The sequence below is a fragment of the Haliotis rufescens genome, unplaced genomic scaffold (genome assembly GCF_023055435.1).
Source record: "Haliotis rufescens isolate VD_foot unplaced genomic scaffold, xgHalRufe1.0.p SCAF_5, whole genome shotgun sequence".
In the NCBI taxonomy this organism is placed as follows: domain Eukaryota; kingdom Metazoa; phylum Mollusca; class Gastropoda; order Lepetellida; family Haliotidae; genus Haliotis; species Haliotis rufescens.
In genome coordinates, this window is record NW_025964223.1 from 58,179,015 (window position 1) to 58,190,378 (window position 11,364).

Sequence of the window (11,364 nt, forward strand, 5' to 3'; positions counted from 1 at the left end):
TTAATGGCAATAACTACCCCAAACCATGGAAGCACTCAACCCGGTCGAAGAGGAGAAACGGAAGCCGATCAATAAACAACCCTTAGTGTTTGAGACATTCTGTTTATGCATGGTGTCCGTCAATGAGAAGAGAGAAATAGCGCACACTAATGGCAATATAAATCTCAAACAATGATGGCCGTGGGAAGAAGACAGTTTGTCTAGCAAAGTGCGGATAATAACGTTATGGTCTGATAAGCACACAGAATCATTTACACCATTAAAGCATAATCTGCACTGTACGCCCTTTATTCTATATTTTGTATCACTAATGATCGCCATTGCTGAACTTCTGATGTATTCCGGTGTCACGAAATATTTTCGCCCCCTGAATAATATCTCCCCCGGGCGAATTTATACCGGTACAGTTCCGCCCCTCTCGAAATAAACTCTCCCCAACTCTACGAAATAAAATTTCCCCCCAGAATATTTCCTCCCCCGGTCGTTTTATAAATACTTGCCCTGCAGTTCAATAGTTTTAATGTGTATTTGTTTATGTATTTTTTTATGTATTTTTTTCTCTCCTTTATTTTTTCTGGGTTATATATTTATCTAAATATACATTTAGTTTCTTGTGTGTGTGGGGGTTTGGTTGGCCCAGTCGTCTCAGGCGCCGCGATTCGCTGTGCAGAGTTGCGCCCCTTAGGTACGCCAGAGACCTATGATTGTGGGTTCGAATCCCGGTTCGCCCCGATTATGTTTCTAGGTTTGTCAGCACCATACCCGTGCTCGTGGGTTTCACCGAAGTGGTAAACGTCTGAGACCTGCATCACTTCGGGATTTCCTCCCACATTAAGCTGACACGCCGTGATATGACTGGAATACTGTTAAAAGCGGCGTTAAACCAAGCTCACTCACTCACTCTGATTGGAGGGGTATTTTAGCAGGGTGTCTTTCAACTACGGTTTGAATGAAGCCATTGAAGCAAAGTGGTCCTCAATATTTATCATGAATGGACACCCTGGACAAACGAGGAAGCCCACAAAGAGGAACACATACATGCTTCGAGACAACGAGGTTTCGAGACAGAGTAATAAATGTTGATATGTGAAATCTCAAGCGGTCTTTGGCTTACCTCGAAGTTATGGATATGTAATATAATAGATACTTGGATATAATCGTCACTTCGACGTATCTAGAACCTGAAATGATACGTGATAGATCATTTGAAATACTCGATATTTCGAGATATTCAGATGAACGATCTCTTGCCTGAACCTTTGTACTGTCGTAACTGTTTGAACTGAGGACGAGACTCGGAACAAAGTTGTAATCCCGTCGGTTACAAATAATAGATCACATACTCCAAGTATTATGTCGTTCTTGGACCCAATAACGTATCGATAATGTGTATGATACATTCAGGGTACACTGGACATTCTTCACTTTGAATTGGGTAAACATACACGTGCAACTATACAGAATACATACTTTAACTTAAGTAAACAGGCACGTACAACTATACAGAATACTTTAATTGTAGTAAAAAGGCACGCACAACAATACAGAATATATACATTAACTTCAGTAAACAGGCATGTGCACCGGTACAGAAAATGTAGGTTAAAATAAGCAAACAAGAACAAGAACATATTTGACCTTTGAACCTTTAGCTACTTAACGTTGCATTGAACAGTATTTCAGCTGTACAGCGTCGAAGGAACGCCCAAAGTAATGTCGCCTTGAACAGTATTTCAGTGCTACAGCGTCGAAGGAACGCCCAAAGTAGCATCGCCTTGAACAGTATTTCAGCGCTACAGCGTCGACGGAAAGCCCAAAGTAGCGTCGCCTTGAACAGTATTTCAGCGCTACAGCGTCGAAGGAACGCCCAAAGTAATGTCGCCTTGAACAGTATTTCACGCTACAGCGTCGAAGGAACGCCCAAAGTAGCGTCGCCTTGAACAGTATTTCAGCGTTACAGCGTCGAAGGAACGTCCAAAGTAGCGTCGCCTTGAACAGTATTTCAGCGTTACAGCGTCGAAGGAACGTCCAAAGTAGCGTCGCCTTGAACAGTATTTCAGTGCTACAGCGTCGAAGGAAAGCCCAAAGTAGCGTCGCCTTGAACAGTATTTCAGCGCTACAGCGTCGAAGGAAAGCCCAAAGTAATGGTGTCTAGAGCCGTATTTCAGCGTCGAAGGAAAGCCTACACTAACATCGACTTGAACAGTATTTCAGCGGTACGGTGTCGAAGGAAAGATTAAAGAAACGTCGCCTTGAACAGTATTTCAGTGGAAGGGCGTCGAGGGAAAGCCTAAAGTGACGTCCCATTAAACAGTAATGCAGCGGCACAGCGTCGAAGGAAAGCCCACAGTAACATCCCTTTAAACACTAATGCAGCGGTACGGTGTCGAAGGAAAGCCCACAGTAACGTCCCTTTAAACAGTAATGCAGCGGTACGGTGTCGAAGGAAAGCCCACAGTAACGTCCCTTTAAACAGTAATGCAGCGGTACGGTGTCGAAGGAAAGCCCACAGTAACGTCCCTTTAAACAGTAATGCACTGGTACGGTGTCGAAGGAAAGCCCACAGTAACATCCCTTTAAACAGTAATGCAGCGGCACAGCGTCGAAGGAAAGCCCACAGTAACATCCCTTTAAACAGTAATGCAGCGGTACGGTGTCGAAGGAAAGCCCACAGTAACTTCCCTTTAAACAGTAATGCACTGGTACGGTGTCGAAGGAAAGCCCACAGTAACATCCCTTTAAACAGTAATGCAGCGGCACAGCGGCGAAGGAAAGCCCAAAGTAACATCCCTTTAAACAGTAATGCAGCGGCACAGCGTCGAAGGAAAGCCTAAAGTAACATCCCTTTAAACAGTAATGCAGCGGCACAGCGTCGAAGGAAAGCCCACAGTAACGTCCCTTTAAACAGTAATGCAGCGGCACAGCGTCGAAGGAAAGCCCACAGTAACGTCCCTGTAAACAGTAATGCAGCAGTACGGTGTCGAAGGAAAGCCCACAGTAACGTCCCTTTAAACAGTAATGCAGCGGTACGGTGTCGAAGGAAAGCCCACAGTAACGTCCCTTTAAACAGTAATGCACTGGTACGGTGTCGAAGGAAAGCCCACAGTAACATCCCTTTAAACAGTAATGCAACGGCACAGCGTCGAAGGAAAGCCCACAGTAACGTCCCTTTAAACAGTAATGCAGCGGTACGGTGTCGAAGGAAAGCCCACAGTAACGTCCCTTTAAACAGTAATGCAGCGGTACGGTGTCGAAGGAAAGCCCACAGTAACGTCCCTTTAAACAGTAATGCACTGGTACGGTGTCGAAGGAAAGCCCACAGTAACATCCCTTTAAACAGTAATGCAGCGGCACAGCGTCGAAGGAAAGCCTAAAGTAACATCCCTTTAAACAGTAATGCAGCGGCACAGCGTCGAAGGAAAGCCCACAGTAACGTCCCTTTAAACAGTAATGCAGCAGTACGGTGTCGAAGGAAAGCCCACAGTAACGTCCCTTTAAACAGTAATGCAGCGGTACGGTGTCGAAGGAAAGCCCACAGTAACGTCCCTTTAAACAGTAATGCACTGGTACGGTGTCGAAGGAAAGCCCACAGTAACGTCCCTTTAAACAGTAATGCAACGGCACAGCGTCGAAGGAAAGCCCACAGTAACGTCCCTTTAAACAGTAATGCACTGGTACGGTGTCGAAGGAAAGCCCACAGTAACGTCCCTTTAAACAGTAATGCAGCGGTACGGTGTCGAAGGAAAGCCCACAGTAACGTCCCTTTAAACAGTAATGCACTGGTACGGTGTCGAAGGAAAGCCCACAGTAACATCCCTTTAAACAGTAATGCAGCGGCACAGCGTCGAAGGAAAGCCCAAAGTAACATCCCTTTAAACAGTAATGCAGCGGCACAGCGTCGAAGGAAAGCCCACAGTAACGTCAGTGTAAACAGTAATGCAGCGGTACAGCGTCGAATGGTGGTCTTCAGTCACACGCGCTGGAGACATTGACAATTCTGGATGGAATCACTTTGCCCGGTATGCAGCTGACAGACCGATAATAATTATCGCTGATAACTTGGCCGTTTACCATGTTGCTCATCTTATCACTCAGGCTTTTTTTCCAGCCTTCCCTATACATTATACGTTTATGCACCTTTACTGGATGTTTCAGACACCGTCGACACCTGTGTTTGAGATTGACTCCCTGATGAGTTTCGCACATATTGCTGTCGTCTGCAGATCGTCGCCATGAAAGGAAGTCGTCTGAAGAAGGTTCGTCGGTAGGCCTTGCTCAATGCAATATAGAAGGCGAAGTCGGTGGACAGGCTGATCGTGATAAGTAAACCGTTTACATCTTTCATCAGCATGTTGACGTAATGTTCCTTTTTGTAGAGATTATAGTCAGCCACGAAGGTCTGGACCAATGAGTCTGTCGCCAGAGGGAGTGCCAGAACCGTGAAGAGGAATGTCGACGTCAGGATGGTGATTGACGTCTGCCTCTCTCGCTTTGCCGCCTTCTCTGCGTCAACTGTCGTGTTCATCTTCTGTCTGTTCCTGCTGTGCATCCTGAGAGCCAGGAGGACGCACAGGTTCATGATGAGTCCGCAGATGAGGACGATGTATGTGTAGAGGATTCTGTTGGCCATTCCAATGCCAAGTAGGAGGTCCCTGTTATTAATGAAAATCGCTGATGGCTTGATGGTATAGTCTGTCGAGTTTGGTTTGGGGACAACATTGTATTTAAAAGCTCCTGGTAAATGACATAGAAAACAAATCGCGGACATCGCCACTATGAAGATAAGAGGTGACTTTATTAAACGAAAGCTTCTTGACTTTAGCGGGAAAGCAACAGCAAGGAAACGTTCCAGGGAGACGAGAACAGTCAGACAGTACATAAGGACACGGAGACTTGCTAAGACGAAGTTAGAAACGTACATGGCGAATATGAGATACAGCTGTTTCTTTACAGCGTCGACACCGTAAACAGCCTTGAGAGCCGATCTCAAAGTGGATAAACATGCAAAGAGGAGTTCGTCAGTGGCAAGAGCTATCAGGTAGGTGCTGGTGGGACTCCTCATGGCGGGGTCGGTGTACACCATTATGTTGAAGGTGTTGGGGAGAACTGCACTGGCCAGAAGAGGGTAATGGATATATCTGCATATTTCCTCCGCTATTATGTAATTGGCCTTGCTGAGAGCACCCAGAGATATGACTGAAACCCGTTTAGTGTTCGTTGTTTTACAAATAGTTATGTTACCTTCTTCGCCCTCTTCTTTACACATCACAACGTTGCTCTCAATGGCGTCGGTGTTGTTGCTTGGGTCGTCTGACGGATCGTCAACACAGGCACCAGAGGTATTATTCCCAGTTGGACTTCCACCAACGGTACATTTCACTGGAGTAGAACCCGTACTCGCGCTGTCCAGGCCAGCGGTTCATCAACCACATCAATTGGTGTTGCGTCTTGTACAGTGTACAACCTTTCGTAAAACAACTTCGTATCGTTACATGTAAGTATTTCCTCTGTCAAGTATAGCAGTGCCATCTTTGTTTTCCAATTCAATGGAATATTGTTTCAGAAAATACCTACAGTCTAATTTTATAAAGTATTTGTATGGCTTTCTTCATGTTTAATCCGTTTAGCCTCCAGATCTTATCCACATACCGTATAGTTGGGTAGGAAGAAGGGGGTATTGTGCACCCCCCGGAAATCAATTTCTAATTGGTGTTTCTAAACTGGAAAAATGTCATAGAAAACGATTTGCTATGTTAAAAAGTTGTCAAAATGTCCCACGTACCATTTTTATGCAAATTAGTCGCCATTACTGGAAAATGCATATTTCGTCATATCTCAGCCCATAGTGCAGATAGCTCAATACTTAAGGTGTCTAAACCCATGTTTTGAGGGTCTAAGAGCGTTATAAAACTATTCTTGAAATGATCAGATGTGTTATTATGCAAATTATTGCAGCCATTAGTGAAAACTCTATTTTTCGCCATATCTTGGCCAATATCAATGATAACTGCAGACATAGAGCGTATGGACCTATGTTCTGCAGGTCAAGGAATATAAAAACATAAATACATGTATATATATTTTAAAACAAATTTATTTTCTGATGGTTCAAGAACACAATAACACTATAACACAATAACACTATAAGTGTCCTAGTACATGTAGAATGTATGCTAGCATGTCCAAGCATGCTAAGTATGCAACAGAACAGCTAGGACTGGGCCATACAATTCTGTAAGTTACAGTCAAATTCTTTACTCATCACTCATCATCACTTTCATCTAAACTGTCAAACTCATCATTTTCATCGTCATCTTCATCAACAACATGTTCATCTCCTTCCCGATCACCAGCATCCAGGAGATCAACCAGCGAGGTTGGTAGGACAGGACCATTTGACCACATTGGTTCCAGGACTCCTTGGTCAGTTCTCATCCACCCCTGCTGCTCCTCGTAAGGCTTGGGTTTCTCCACAAAAGATTGGTCAGCTCGCTTGTACAAAGCAACCCGATGGTTCACACGCTGAATGTGTGGCTCCAAAGCAGATTGGCATGGGGGAAGGCGAGCTAGGTCGACCTTAGACTTCGAAGTGAGTTTCTTGTCCTCTCCCACCATTTTGCGGAGCAGCTTGACACGGACGGCGTTCACAGAAGACTCACGACACTGTCCGTACATCAGACATGTGAACTGCTCTAGCTGCTTCATCACCTGAGGCTTGACGTTCCAGTCGTCACCCAGTTGCCTGAAGGCCTTGTGGAACCTAGGATTCTTTTCCAGCTTTTTCAGTGGCCCAACCTTTCCCTTGCCTTTAAAGGAACTTGTGCAATCCTCTCCACTGAAGACATAGTAGGCAAGGAGAGTTGCACAGTAGCCTTCTCCTAGAGACTCAGCAAGGTCAGATATCTGTCGATAAAAGTATTCAAGATATCAGCAATCATTAGATAAGAACATAAGGTTATGGAGATTCATATCAAAGTTCTACAAACCTGGAATAGTTTTGCCCATCGAATGCAAAGAAGAGTGCCGCCATCTCTCCATTACACTTGTGAAACAGCTGGATGTTGTTAGTCTTCACGGAGTGGAGGAGCATGAAGATTAGGTGACAGTGTCTGATAAATGACATCCAGAAAGCTGCCGTCTTCCCCAGGTGGCCATTGAGAACCTTTCCCTCATATGCGTGATACCTGTCAAGAAATGTTCCAGTGTGAGGGTCATTGAGGGCTTCGTTGAGGCTCTGTCGATTGCAAGACTGAGTCATGTTCAGAAGAGCAACCGGGTCACTGAAGGTGATGTTCTCCTCCTCTGCAAATTGTTCAATCAACAGCCTCTCCATTGCTTCACACACACTTTTGAGACAAAAAATAGACTTGGCATAGGCCTTCCCACTGAGAACACCCTTGAGGGATCCACTTGTGACCAGCTGTGCCTCAAATAGAATCTCTGTATATCCTGAGCCAGCCATTTTGTGGCCGGTGAGCATACCGATGTAATTCATAGACGTTAGGAATGGCCCAATCGTGACAACGTGACTAGCGAATTCATCTGGCCATCGCCAGATGATGGGTAGGGCTTTCATGCAGACACCTAGATCGAATGTATTCAGGACCCACGTCTGACCCACTTCAGCCGTGGCTGCCTCCGACCGCTTCAGTAGCTCGTGGACGACGCAGTTATCCGTTATAGGTTGATGGATGGGTGTGAAGTAGTCCACTGTTGATTTTCTTGGTGGTGGGGCACCGGTTGCAGAGGTGAAGCCCCCTAGTCCTGGTACAGGCTGCTTGCCACTGCTTCCGATGTACCTGCTGAACAGCCATAACTTGTACTCTTTCATCTGAGCAGCATAGACTGCGTCTTTCCCTGCAGGGTGTGTGTATGATGAGCCTTCGGGAAACTTTGGGCCAATGCGAGTGAAGTGCAGCGGTGGGAGAGTTTCTGGCGTGTCTACCTTCAGGCTTCGCTGCTGTGACTTGCCGATAATAGGCAAAGTTCGGACCCTAGTGCTCTCAAATCCAGGCCTGACCTCCTGCACCATGATTCCCCCAGCACTGTTTACAATGTTGCTGCCATGCACATTTGTTGTGGTCTTGTTCAAATTGTCCTACTCTGAATGGAATACAACGTTTCCTTCTCCTGTCACAATCTGGGGTGTCAGATGGGTTGAGGCTGCATCCGTCGCCTTGGCCAGTGCAGTTTCCAACTCCAAGCCAAAGTCATAGCTCTCAGAGTGGCCAAGCCGATGCAATATCGTGGTGAGCTGCTTGCTTCTGAACAAGTGCCTGACAGTCACACAGAGAAGCACGTGTTTTGGTAATTTCCACTGTCCCTCTGATACAGCATGGCATAAGTCTTGCCCGATGGAGAACACTATACGATTCAACTTCTCCTGCGTTTCCACTTGTTCTTTGCCGGCCAAAACCATGTTAAGGAATCGGACGAGGTCTGGAGGCAGGACATTTTCGCAACTGAGTTCCATATTGTCGGATGTTGGCGGCCACAGTTGGTCTTTTGAATCTTCGAAAGCCTGCAGAATGTTACGACGAAGACGGAGAGCGACGTCCCGGTACTTGTCTGCACTTCCAAGGACGTAAGCTTGAGCAAGAGCATCGGCAACAGTGATAACCGAACTATGCACAAGCCAGAATGAAAAGGCATCCTTTGTGTTGTCCGGGACCTTCGTGAAGTTGACCTGATTTTTGATCGGGTTATTTTGAAGCCGTTTCAGCAACTTCTCAGAACGATAGTTCTGGTTCTCATAGCCATTGCGTTTCAATTCTTCGGCATATAATAGGCGCAAGGAAGACAGCAGTAGGACCTCATTCTGTTGGACAACATGCATTTGAATGTTCTCCAGTACGAAGTCGAGTGCCTTTTCATGTGCAGCTGACACACGGGCATGCTCCGTATCCTTTGGCCCTTCAGCCCTGCGAATCCCACGTTCATAGTTAGCAAATGCTGTTCGGAAAGATCTCAAGCTCGATGGATGGTGTTTGGCCTCAACAGCAAAGAGATCCTTGTTTTTCACCAGTCGATGAAGTTGATCTAGACCCATTTTCTCAGCTCGTGATTCGATTTGCCGCCATGCATTTTCTTTGTTCTTCCAGGACGAGAACAGCTCAGCTCGTTCAGTTTTACGGTCACCATCTTTGACCTCTAGTTTGTCACAGAATATGCACTCTGGGGGGAAAATAGGTCCAGTGGAAGACCTTCTACGAGGGGAATGATGTTGTTGCGAGGTTGATGCTTGCGATTCTGTTTGATCTCCCAGAAGATGGAGGTTGCCAGTAAACCGCTGATAACACTGTCGATGATATCCAACACTTTGCAGGTCATCTGGCAGAGATGCAGGGATGTGGTCGCACACTGCTTGCATACGATACGGGGACCCATGTGGTTGGCGGAGACGTCTCTCACGGATTGTATGAATTTGCCAGAGTTTTTCAGCAACAGTTCCTTTAACATTACTGAATGGTGTGAATCGACCATGATCAGATAAAGATGGCACATGAAGGATGCATGCAGGTGGAGCGTGTTTGGAAGGTCCAGGATCTGCGATCTTTTCACGTTTTCTTTTAGACATGGTTGCTAAATGTCTTCACTGCCACCACCACTGTTAATCTGCAATCTGTAATGTCTACTACCTCTACTACCACTGTTTATTATAAGACCTGAAAAATACCACCACACATGCTAATCTAGAATTTCTACCACCTCTACTACCACCTCTACATGTAGTAGTAGAAGTGGCAAAAGCCACCTCTACTACTACATGTATTTCTACCACCACCGACATTAATGTGGAATGCAAAGCAAAGCTGAAACAACACCAAAGATGCAGTACACATGCTGTTATGTTGCATAGAGACATGCAAAGGACATATTAGATCACCCCGCGAGTAGTTTTATTGTGTTCTTTGACCCTTTGAACATAGGTCCGGACACTTAATGTCTGCTGTTATCATTAATATGGGCTGAGATATGGCGAAAAATTGATTTTTCGCTAAGGGCGGCAATACTTAGCATACTCACATGTCTTAGACACATCTGATCACTTCAACAATAGTTTTATAATGCTCTTGGACCCTCAAAACATGGGTTTAGACACCTTAAGTATTGAGCTATCTGCACTATGGGCTGAGATATGACGAAATATGCATTTTCCAGTAATGGCGACTAATTTGCATAAAAATGGTACGTGGGACATTTTGACAACTTTTTAACATAGCAAATCGTTTTCTATGACATTTTTCCAGTTTAGAAACACCAATTAGAAATTGATTTCCGGGGGGTGCACAATACCCCCTTCTTCCTACCCAACTAGTACGTTCTGTGACTATGTTTCATGTCCAAGTTTTCTTCACATTTTATATTTCCTTTAAAATGTGTTTCTAGAAATTTCATTGTCTTATTCAAACTTTTTTCTGTTGTTTCTAATTCAGTTTCCCTTGTTTTCTTTTATTTTAAGAATTAATCATCTTCAATGATTGTGGTGTTGTGCAAATATGTATCATTGAACCGTATCTTCTGTGATTGCGTAGCTACGTGAATACGTAACATTGTTGCTAATCTTTAATGTTTGCTGTCTATAAATAATCGATTTTGGACCAAACAATCCAGTGATTGTCATCATGAGTGACGCTTTAAGCAATTGCGATACGATTACAAGCATCAAACAAGTTAGCGTTAGTCGCCTCTTACGACAACCAAGGGTTACTGAAGAATTCTAACACGGATCTTTACAGGGGGAACATGTGTTTGGAATTATCGGCGTCATCGTCTGTAGGTTGCAGAGTCAGTTTATCTTTGTCCAGATAATACGAGTAAGTGGACGCAGGTGTTAATTATTTCCGCCCTCTTATTTACGTTTTTATTGCCAATTAAAGAAATCGTTTTGTTTAATGGCTGCTTTTGACAAGTAGAAACATCGAAGATGTGTTAGACTAACATTTAGTCCCAGAAATAAAGTTCTCTTATTTAAAAATATAGATCTACAAAATTACGAAATACAATCCAAATGAAGCCCAGAACAATGCTCAATTTCAGGCCTGAAGCTGAGACCACTTGCCAAATCTTTCTAGTGAGTGAGTATGGTTTTACGCCGCTTTTAGCAATATTCCAGCAATATCACGGCGGGGGACACCAGAAATGGGCTTCACACATTGTGCCCATGTCGGGAATCGAACCCAGGTCCCGGCGTGACGAGCGAAGCCAAATCATTCTAAACATTAATTGGATTCATATTTTAATCTTTGCCCAGGGACTAACGTCGACACAGATATAGTTATATAACATAACCAATGCACGTGTGCACATTGTTGAGTAAATGACTCATCTTGAGATCCCTTAGTCGTCTTGAACTGTATGTTC